The sequence below is a fragment of the Elephantulus edwardii genome, unplaced genomic scaffold (assembly GCF_000299155.1).
Source record: "Elephantulus edwardii isolate Elephantulus edwardi_28Jun2011 unplaced genomic scaffold, EleEdw1.0 scaffold00083, whole genome shotgun sequence".
Classification (NCBI taxonomy): Eukaryota; Metazoa; Chordata; class Mammalia; order Macroscelidea; family Macroscelididae; genus Elephantulus; species Elephantulus edwardii.
In genome coordinates this window covers 1,064,603-1,076,275 of record NW_006399833.1, presented here as the reverse complement: position 1 = coordinate 1,076,275, position 11,673 = coordinate 1,064,603, and positions in this window count along the sequence as shown.

Below are 11,673 nucleotides of genomic sequence, written 5' to 3'. Positions count from 1 at the left end.
CCATCCTCTGCTCCTACCCCTCCCCCCCTTGGATCCCCATATATGTTTTACTAGTTATCCTTCTATTTTTACACTAACAGTTTTATTTGTCCTTATGAGACTGAGTTAGTTCACTCTGTATAACACTCTCCAGTCTCTCCAAATTATGTGTTATTTTTTAAAAATCATTGTTCCTGAGTACTACTTAGTATTCCATTGTGTGAATGTACCACAATTTTTGGTTGGATATTAGGGCTTGTTTTTGAAACTCAAAAAACTCATTGCCATGAAATTGGAATTGATTCCTATAAGAAACGCTAGTAGGCTTTCAGAAGCTGCTGATCACTTAAGAGGCGATTGTCTATTTCTCTTCAACAGAGTTGTTGAAATATGTCACCTTTTAGTTAGCAACACAAGTCCCTATGCTCTATGCCAAAAGTACTCCCTTATTTCTGAAAGGAGGTGACAAATAGAAAGATTCATGGCTGGATAAATCTAGAATTAGCCAAACCTGGAAGTATAAATTGCCATTGTGTTATGTGCTGTCAAGGCGACTACCACTCATAGTGAACCTAAGAACCTTGTCATACGCTGTGCTATCCTCACAATTTCTGATATGCTTGATCCCATTGTTACAGTCATTGTGTAAATCCATCTCCTAGAGCATCTTTTTTCTCTGACCCTTTTCTGACCTTTCCTAGAATTACATATTTTTCCAAGGACTACCTCCTCCTAAAACTATGCACAAAGTATGTGAGACAAAGTTACACCCTCCATACCTCTAAGGAGTACCATGGTTATACTTCCTCAAAGATAAATTTATTCATTCTTTTGGCAGTCAACAGGATATCCACTGTTCTTCTTCAACACCACAACTCAAAAGAATTTATTTTTCTTTGTTCTTCTTTATTCCTTCATTGCTCAACTTATAGATGCGTAAGAAGCAGTTGAAAAGACTGTGGTTTGTATCAGGCATGTGTTAGTCTTTAAATGGCTATCTTTGCTCTTTGTTGTTGTGTACTGTTGTTGTGTTGGAACTGAACCACAGCTGACCCTCTGGTGGATTTTCAGAGGCAATTAATTGCATATAAGGATATTTCTGGAAAAAATGTGCCTAAAAGCTAAAGTCACTTTTTTACTAAAATTAGAGATTTTTATCAGATAATGCTGATCTTGTATTAAAGAATCAGGTATTTGAACCCTGACCGGAGCAAAATACTGAAATTCCAGATGAAAAAAAGAAAATGGTTAATAGGAATCAGTTTAAAGATCATCAGTGTTTTCAAAGTAAACAATAATTAATTAATAGTGACCATATTAGGAGAACTATAGGAGTATATAGGGAGAATTGTGCTGCCAGTACAAAGGTACACAGTTAGAATCTACCAGTTGCTTCATGGGAGAAAGATGAGGAATCTCTTCCAGTACAATTTACTGTCCTTCACAACCTGCCTGAGAGTCAGCTAGGGTTAATTCTGACTTAACTTTCTACAACAACAACATAGAAACATTCGAGTAAAAAAAATAACTATATAGGCTGAAGATTTGATTATAATACATAATAGAGAAATGAGTACAGATAGAGAAAATATTGGTCACTATTGACATAATCAACATAGAGGGAGCTCTGTTGGCCTAGTGGATAGAAAGTGATGCTACCAAGCCAAAGGTGGGTGATATTAACCTGTGGCCCTCAGGCCTGGTTTTAATTGTTTTTGGTCAAACATTCTTCTAAGTAGTATAGCACTGGTCTGTCCATTTGCTGTACAGAGGTAACTCATGGTTGCTGTGATGCAAAACACTGCGACATGGATCATGGATGTGTCAAATGTGATAGTGATTACCTATGGTGGACAGTGTATGATGGAGCTTCCAGCCTAAAACAAGCTTGGAAGCAGGAGTGACATCCACTTCCAAAATAGCGTGGCTCTGGAAACTCTATAAGCTTGAAGAAACAATGAAAGTAATACAAGAGTTCAGGTCTTTCATTCATAGGATCACAATGAGTTGTCTATGGTTTGGCAGCACTTAACAATTGTAAGGTCACCTGGAAGCTAAGGGACTTTCCACCCTAACTGCACCCTAATGGAAACGTTTCAGTCAGCCTTGTGTCATATGTTGTTGTTGTTGTTATGTGCCATCGAGTCGTTTGTGACTCATAGCGACCCTATGTACAACAGCCCTAAACCCTGCTCTATCCTGTGCCAATCGCATTGCCTCTGACACACCCATCCCGATTACCCAAGTCACTGAATCAATCCATCTCATAGAGGGTCTTCCCCTCCTGCGCCATCCCTCCACCCTTCCCAGCATGATGTCCCTCTCCAAGGACCTGTCTCTCCTTGTAACATGTCCAAAGTATGTCAGGTGAAGCCCCAGAATCCTTGCCTCCAAGGAGCAGCCTGGTTTAACCCTCTCCAGGATGAATCTGTTTGTTTTCTTGGCAATTCATGGTACATTCAATACTCTTCTCCAGCACCACAGCTCAAAGGCGTCAATTCTCCTTCTGTCCTCCCTAGTCATTGTCCAGGTCTCTGATGCATAACAAGTGATTGCAAAGACCATGGCCTGTATCAGGCGCACCTTCATCTCCAAAGAGACACCGTTGCTCTTTAGTACTTTAGAGAGGTCCCTAACAGCAGACTTTCCCATCACAGTACTTTTTTTAATTTCCTGGCTGCTGGTTCCAAGAGTGTTGACTGTGGAGCCGAGCAAACTGAAACTGTGAACAATCTCAATCTCTTCGCCATCCATCCTGATTCTACCGATGGTCCAGTGGTGAGAATCTTTGTCTTCTTGACATTGAGCCTCAGTCCATACTGAAGGCTGCAGTCTTTGACCCTCTGCGGTAAGTGCATGAGGTCCTCCTCAGCTTCAGCAAGGAAGGTTGTGTCATCTGCATAACGCAGATTGTTGATAGATCGTCCACCAATCCTAACGCCATGCTTCTCCTCATAGAGCCCAGCCTCTTGGATAATCTGCTCTGCATACAGGTTGAAAAGGTATGGAGATAGGACACATCCCTGGCGCACACCCTTCCCAATTTTGAACCATGCAGTGTTGCCCTGCTCTGTTCTGACGACTGCCTCTTAGTCCAAGTATAGGTTTCGCATTAGCACGATTAAATGTTCTGGGATTCCCATTTTCTTGGCTGTGTCATATAGCTATGATCAATCAAAAGAGAACACGACCACCAGCCACATCATACTCAACCATCAGCTTTGTCACAATTTATCTAAAGGAACTAAGTAACTACATATTTGGGAACTAACAAAAGGTGTCCAATCAACATCCTCTATGGAGAGCTGACCACCAAGCTGACCACTCTACCACCAACTCCTGCTTATAAAAGTTTGTAACTTCTTCACTTGCAACTTCCCTGCTATACACTGCCTTTCTCCAGTATGGGATTGAAGAACCTCTCCCGAGAGTTGCCAATAAACTCCTCTGTTTTACTTTACCTGGTGTTCCGTGAACTTTTTACCTTACATCTTGGTGCCGAAACCTGGGAGGAGTGTGTGCCCTGGGATGTTCCTCCACCGTGAACCAGGCCGTGAACCAGGTCCTCTTTGGACCTTATTGTTTCTCCTAGCCATCCGTGGTAAGTGATCTGCAACCCTTTCCCTGCCTGTCTTCCCTGTTCCATTCTCTAGGAGCCCTGCCTATAGTCATGTGTGCCAGGGCTTCCTGTGTTTTGCTAGACTAGGTCTAGCCCATGAGCTCTGGGCCTGAGGGAATGCCCCAGGTCTCCAGTAGCTGACCTCATCCTTGCTCTGTGTGGACTGATCATTGGGATGCTGGCCTTTCTCCACACTTTTCCCTGGCATGAGGTGGTAATGCAATCACAATCGTCTTTACTTGGCTAGCCCCAATTCTTGGTCCTCTCTTAATAGTCTGCTCAGTATTAATGGTCATTCCACTTTTGGTTGTTCTTTTTTAAATTTTTTACAGAACCACATCCAAGACATTTCCCGAGTTGCAGTGAATCAAATGCTGCTCCATTCATAGTCTTGGCTCCTGGGTGGACCTCCTCCCAGCCCATCAGCCAGCTCAACTCATTGTCCTTGTTCAGCAGGAAGTAGCCAGTGAGACTACATCACTCCTATATAACCCAAAAGGCTAGAAAGTAAGGTCACCTGGGAGCTAAGGGGCTTTCCACCCTAACCACACCTTAATGTAAATGTTCCAATTAGCCTTATGTCACATAGCTATGACCAATCTGAAGAGAACACAACCACCGACCACATTCAGCTCAACCGTCAACTATGTCACAGTCCACCTAAGGGGACAGAGTAACTCCATATTTGGGAACTAACAGAGGGCATGCAATCAACGTCCTCCATGAAGAACGGACCACAGAGCTGACTACCCTACCCCCAACTCCTACTTATAAAATTTTGCCTGTAACTTCCTCACTTGCAACTTCCCTGCCACACACTGCCTTCCTCCAGCCTGGGACTGCAGAACTTCTCCCGAGAGCTGCCAATAAACTCTTTTGTTTTACTTTACCTAGTGCTCCATGCACTTTTAACCTTAAAACAACAACAACATTGACATAGTGTATTACATGTTGAGCTGTGAACTTAAAGGTTGGAAATTAAAATCTAAATCCATCAGTTACTCTGTGAGAGAAAGATTAGTATTCTTCTCTGGTAAAGTTTGACAGCCTCAGAAACTCAAAGGAGTAACACAATGAGTTGGAATCAGACTGACAGCAGTAGGTTTTGTTTGAAGTTTTTTTGTATTGTCTGGAAGAGAAATTGTCAGGGATTTAACACAGAACGCTTCAGCTAAAATTCTCAGTACTAGGCTGAAGAAAAGAATTCCCTCCATTTTTCATCACAAATCTCATTTATTTTACTTAAAAAAAAAGAAAGCTTGTTGTTGCTGGTCAGTTACTATACAATATTATATATAAAGACTATATGCAGATAGCCAAATGTCATTGAAAATTAATCTAAATATTACTTATTTTCCTTTTAGGTGTAGCTCCTAGACATTGGAAATGTGGTTCAAGCTAATCTTAGAGTCCTCTAGGTCTACAGCTCTACCACTTACTCTAGTCGGCACACTAAAATCTCATTTTGGGGAGCTGTCCATCTAATAGATACAACGTAGTGATGATAGAAAGTATAAGAGTGTGTAAGTTTAATTATTTTTAGTCATTTTGACATAATACTTGAAGCTGACATTTATTGAGTGCTTATTACACAATAAATCTATGATGAAAAAAGTTTTTAAATTTGCTACATTTTAATATGCAAGCATACATACAAAACATTTAAAAGTAGTTAGTCTTGAGATTCAGGGAATAGAGGAGTTAAAAGTATGGATAGAAGTGCTTCTACTTTTTATTATTTTTTCTGTTTTACAAAATGAGGAACACATAATGTTTTTATAATGAAGGTTTTTTAAAACAATAAATTCATGTTTTGAAGCTGTCTACATATACAGTATCTGGCAATGTTCTCCAGAGAAAAATTACTAACAGGGTGGAATTAATGAATTGTCTCAAATCTGAATAAATAGGTTGGGAGGCCAGCAACTCAAGCAAGATTTACACATTATAGTCTCTTTTATTATTCTCATATTTTTACTTGTTTGCATAAAATAATTCATATATTTGTGTTTCATACATACACATTGTGTTTGTTTGGTTTTTTTTTTAAAGAAATGTATTGTTTATTTTCTGTCAACCTTATTTCCACTTTTTAAAAGACTGAAAAGACAGTTTAAGACCACTCGGTGGTTGTTCCAACCCACTCAGTGGCTTGAGCAGTCAAGGCTGCAGACCAGTTATCACTTGCAGGCTGACACTCCAGTCTTCAGTAGGGAACTGCTGAGTAGGCACAGAGGGCACCTTCACGCCTTCAGATGGGTCTGCAGCCTCAGCCTGAGCAGCAGTAAATTCAGGAGCAGGGGTCATCTATTTTCCCTGAAACTCCTCCTTGAGTACAGTCTTTTCAGCAGCAACCTGCTCTTCCTTTTCAATTACTTCTGGATCTTTATAGAAGTATAGATCAGGCATGATCTCCTATGTGTGCTCTCGGGAGATTGTGCCACACATAGACAGGATTTCTCGAGGCCAACATCCACCACATCAGACCAGCTGAGTGAGCTCCCTTGTTACTGCTTGGAATATCAATGTCTACGCAGCACAGACAAGAATCTGTCACACAGGGCAATGGTGGGCTAGTTAATGTAAGATGCTTCTTTCAGAGGCTGGTGCTCAGCCCTGAGATCATTAACTACCAGAAGATAAGGCTCCTGGAAGACTGTATGGATCTGGTTAGTGAGTGTTCCAGAGTGAAGAACCTGGCAGTAAGAGTGGTTCCAGTAGCTGCAGCAGAAAGCTTCAGCACAGCTCTATGGTCAGTATTTCTGGAGGATATGACACTGACATCAACTGGATTTTCAATGGCAACAATGGCTTGAACAGCCAAGAGAAATTTCTCCCAGATCCTCTACAGGTTTATGATATAGAAGTCATCACTTTTCCTTTTGTAGTTGTTCCATTTGGAAGTTAAGGTTAGTGCTGCCGAAGTGCATTCCTGCTACAAGGAATTTAAGGATATCTTCCTCCTTCATCTGCAGGAAAACAAGGGCTCCAAACGTTGTGGAAGTTTCTCTTTAAAGTTACGACAGAAACCAGGATAACACCATATGGACCCTTCTGTGGGTAGTGTGTTCTATACAATCTTTCATTTACATTGTCTTTTATTCATGTACACTGTGCTTTATACAATTATTCACATACACTGTATTTTATATAGCTAAATGTCCATTATTATCTCATCTATTCTTTTTTCTTTTTTAATTAATTGTAATGAAAATTTATACAGACCTTGGATTTCCGTTCATTCATTATTGCATTTTTCACCCTGCCCACCCCTTCTCCCCAATTCGCTCTTCTCTTTGAAAAGTAAAATTCTTTGATTGTTCTCTCCACTGTGCAGCCTTCATTCTGGACTCCTGTCATGATAATAATAACTAATCATGTATCGCTTTTTAAAAGTTCTCTTCCTCAACTGTTTAAATGCAGTATACATTATTTGCCCCCTCTTTCTCAGTCTCTCCTCAAACCTAATGTTAGTCCCGTTTTATAACAGTGGCACTATGCAGTATCTGTCCCTTTGTGACTGAGATATTTCACCCAGCATAATTCCCTCCAGGGTCATCCATTTTGAATAATATTTTATGATTTCTTTGTTTTTCAATGCAGCATAGTATTCCATTGTGTGAATATACCCTGGATTCTCTATCTATTCATTTGCTGATGGGCACTTAGGATGTTTCCACTCTTTGCTACTGTGAACAAGGCCATGATAAACATGAGTGTGTATATATCCACTTGAGTGTCAGTTATGGTTTCTCTAGGTTAGATTCCCAGTAGTGGAATTGCTGGGTCAAATGATATTTCTATTTGCAACTTTTGGAGAAAGCACCATACAGCCTTCCATAGTGGTTGTACCATTTTACATTCCTACCAACAGAAAATAAGGGTTCCAGTTTCTCCACGACCTCACCAGCATTTGATGTTTGCTGTTCTGTTAAATTTTGCTATTCTTACTGGGGTGAGATGATATCTCATAATTTTTTTATTTGCATCTCTCTTAGAGTTAAGGATTTTGAAAATTTCTTCATGTATTTGTTTGTCATCTGAATGTCTTCTTTGGTGAAGTGTCTGTTCATATCCTGTGTCCATTTTTCAATTGAGCTAATTACCTTTATCCTGTTGTGGTATCCCATCTTTTCAAGTTCCCATTTAATCTTTTCTATTGGAGGCAAGGATTCTGGGGCTTCGTCTGACATACTTTGGACATGTTGTAAGGAGAGACAGATCTTTAGAGAGGGACATCATGCTTGGTAGAGTAGAGGGATAGCGCAGGAGGGGAAGACCCTCTATGAGGTGGATTTGATTCGGTGACTGGGGTAATCGGGATGGGTGTGTCAGAGGCAATGCGATTGGCACAGGATAGAGCAGGGTTTAGGGCTGTTGTACATAGGGTCGCTATGAGTCGCAAACGACTCGATGGCACATAACAACAACAACAACAATGACAACAACAACAACATTCCTTCACCACTCACAACGTCTGCCTATTAACCTCTGCTACCCTAGAGATTTCCCTCATTTATCTTTCTCTACCCCATTCTTGCTTTCCCCTTCCCCTTTTGAACATTTGTACAAATTCACAATTATGGTTTTATGCTGTATTTGTCCTCATAGGACTGAGTTATTTTACTCAGCATGATACTCACTAGTCTCTCCCATGTTATAAGTTGGTGTTGGTGGTGTTATGCACCGTCTGTGCTGCACCAATCACACTGTCTCCAACACTCCCACCCCGATTACCCCAGTCACTGAATCAACCCACCTTGTAAAGTGTCTTCCCCACATGCGCTGTCCTTTCACCCTCCCAAGCATGAGGTCCCTCTCCTTACAACATGTCCAAAGTATGTCAGACAAAGCCTCACAATCCTTGCCTTCATGGAGCAGCCCGAAATAACCCTCTCCAGGATGAATCTGTTTGTTTTCTTAGCAGTTCATGGTACATTCAATACTCTTCTCCAGCACCACAGCTTAAAGGCATCAATTCTCCTTCTATCCTCCCTAGACATTGTCCAACTCTCTGACGCATAACAAGTAACAAGCAAAGCATAACATAACAAGCAAAGACCATGGCCTGTATCAGATTCACCTTAGTCTCCAGAGTGACACCATTGCTGTTCAGCACTCTGGAGAGGTCCCTAGCAGCAGTCTTTCCCATCACAGTATGTCTTTTACTTTCCTGGCTGCTGGTGCCAAGAGTGTTGACTGTGGAGCGAAGCAGACTAAAGTTGTTAACAATCTCAATGTCTTCACCATTCATCCTGATGCTGCCAATTGGCCCAAAGGTGAAAATCTTTGTCTTCTTGATATTTAGCCTCAATCCATATTGAAGGCTGCAGTCCTTGACCCTCTGCAGCAAGCTCTTCAGTTCCTCCTCACTTTCAGCAAGCAGGGTTGTGTCATCTGCATAACACAGATTGTTGATATATTTTCCACCAATCCTGAGACAGCACTTCTCCTCATAGAGCCCAGCCTCCTGGATAATCTGTTCTGCATACAGGTTGAAAAGGTGTGAAGACAGGACACATCCCTGGCATACACCCTTCCAATTTTGAACCATGCAGTGTTTCCTTGCTCTGTTCTAATGACTGTCTCCTAATCCAAGTATAGGTTTCACTAGCATGATCAAGTGTTCTAGGTTTCCCATTCTTCTCAGAGTCAGCCACAGTTTGCTATGATCCACACAGTCAAACGCCTTTACATAATCAATAAAATACAGATAGACATTCTTCTGGTATTCCCTGCTTTCAACTAAGATCCATCTAACATTAGCTACAATATCCCTAGTACCATGACCCCTTCTAAACTCAGCCTGGACTTCTGGCATTTCTCTGCTGATGTGCTCTTCCAGTCATTTTTGGATGATCTTCGGTAGAATCTTGCTTCAGCGTTAAATCAATGATATAGTTCTATAGTTTCCACACTCTGTTGGGTCATCCTTCTTTGGAATGGGAACAATCAGTTGTCAAAGTGTTTGTTCTTCAGATTTCTTGGCACAACTTGTATAGTATTTTATAAAATCATTATTCAATGCTGCATAGTATTCCATTGTGTGAAAGTTCCACAGTTTTTTAATCCATTCATTTGTTGGTGGACATTTGAGCTGTTTCCATTTTCTTTCATTTTCATGAATTCAACAATAGCAACAACTATCTAGTTAGATATATTCTTTCTGATTTCCTGTCGTTCTTGTTAAGAATTATTCTTTTAAAAATTATTATACTTATTTTTATTAAATAAAAAGTTTCTGTGTGTGAAACTGTCCTTGAATTTTTACAACAATTGTTTCCTACAATATTTTTCTTTTTTTTATTAATGTATTTCACTCAGCATAATGCCCTTCAGGTTCATCTAGGCCATGGTCTTCACTATTACTTGCTATACATCAGAGAGCTGGACAAAGAATAAAGATGATAGAAGAAAAACAGATGTTTTGAATTGTGGTGCTGGAGAAGGGTCTTGAACAAACTATGAACAGATAAGAAAACAAATAGGTCTATCTTGGAGAGGGTGAAGCAAAGTTTCTGCCTGGAGGATTTTGAAACTCCATCTTACATATTTTGGGCATATGTCCAGGGCGGACCTGTTCTTGGAGAAGGACATCATGCTCGGAAGGGAAGAGGAACAGTTCAGGAGAGGAAGCCCATGGATGAGATGGTTTGATACAATAACTGGGGCAATGGGGGAAGATGTGTTGGAGTCAGTGAGACTGGCTCAGGACAGGGCATGTTTCAGAGCTATTGTACATAGGGTTTCTATGAGTTGCAGGTGACTTGACGGCACACAACAACAACAGGAAAACATGTATGGGAACTGAAGGGGGGAAGGGGTGACAGTGGAGGGGTGAGGATGGGTAGGAGCCAAACCACAGGATTGCACAATTTGGTGAATGGAAGGAGCTGGTGAAGAAAATGGGGAAAATATTATTGATAAGATAGGCGCATGGTCCAATGGTGATTAATTTTACAAAAGATAATACAAGGGAATGATTGCATGAAACACAATATGAATGAGGTATAGGGTGAAACACAATGTAAAAACATATTGAAACACATTGTAAGCAGTAATTTTTTTTAAAGAAGATAGTACACAGAGTCATTGTAACAAAAAGAATTGGCTAACACAGAGTTTCATGAAACAACATATGATCTGGAGGCAATGGTGATGAAGGAGGAGCTTCAAGCTGCTCTAAAGCACCTAACAAAAAACAAGGCCCCAGGTATTGATGGAATATCTACTGACATATTTCAACAAAGTCCTAGACACACTTAGCTGGTTGTGCCAAAGAATCTGGAGGACAACTACCTGGCTAACTGATTGGAAGAGACTTATCTTTATTCCCATTTCAAAATTGGTGATCTGACAGAGTGTGGAAATTATCGAAAGGTATCACTAATCTCACACATAGGCAAAATCCTGCTGAATATCATCCAAAACGACTGGAACATCAACAGTGCTTTGACCAACAACTACCAGAAATGCAAGCTGTGTTTAGAAGAGACTGTGGCACTAGGGGCACCATCGCCAATGATGGATCTTGGCAGAAAGCAAAGAGTACAGAGGAATGTCTACCAGTGTTTCATTGACTATTCAAAGGTGTTTTACAGTGTGAGATACAACAAATTGTGGCTAACCTTGAGAAGAAATGGAATCGCAGGACACTTGATTGTGCTCATGTGAAACATGTCTGAACCAGGAAGCAGTCATCAGAACAGAGCAAGAAAACACTGTATGGTTCAAAATCAGGAAAGGAGTAATTCAGGGATGTATCCTGTCTCCATACCCTTTCAATATATATGTAGTACAGATCATATGGAAGGCTGGACTTTATAAGGAAGAATGTGACAACAGGATTGGAAGAATACTCATTCAACAACATGCATTATGTGAATGACGCAATCTTGTTTGTTGAGACTGAGGAGGTCCTGAAGCATTTTCTGCAGAAGGTCAAGGACTGTAGTCTTCAATATTGATTGCATTCAGAAAACTGTTTAAAAGAGATATGTGATTAGGTATTTCTGTCATGACAGGAGTCTAGAGCGATGGCTACATGGTGGAGTGGTCTTGGGGGAGGGTTTGTA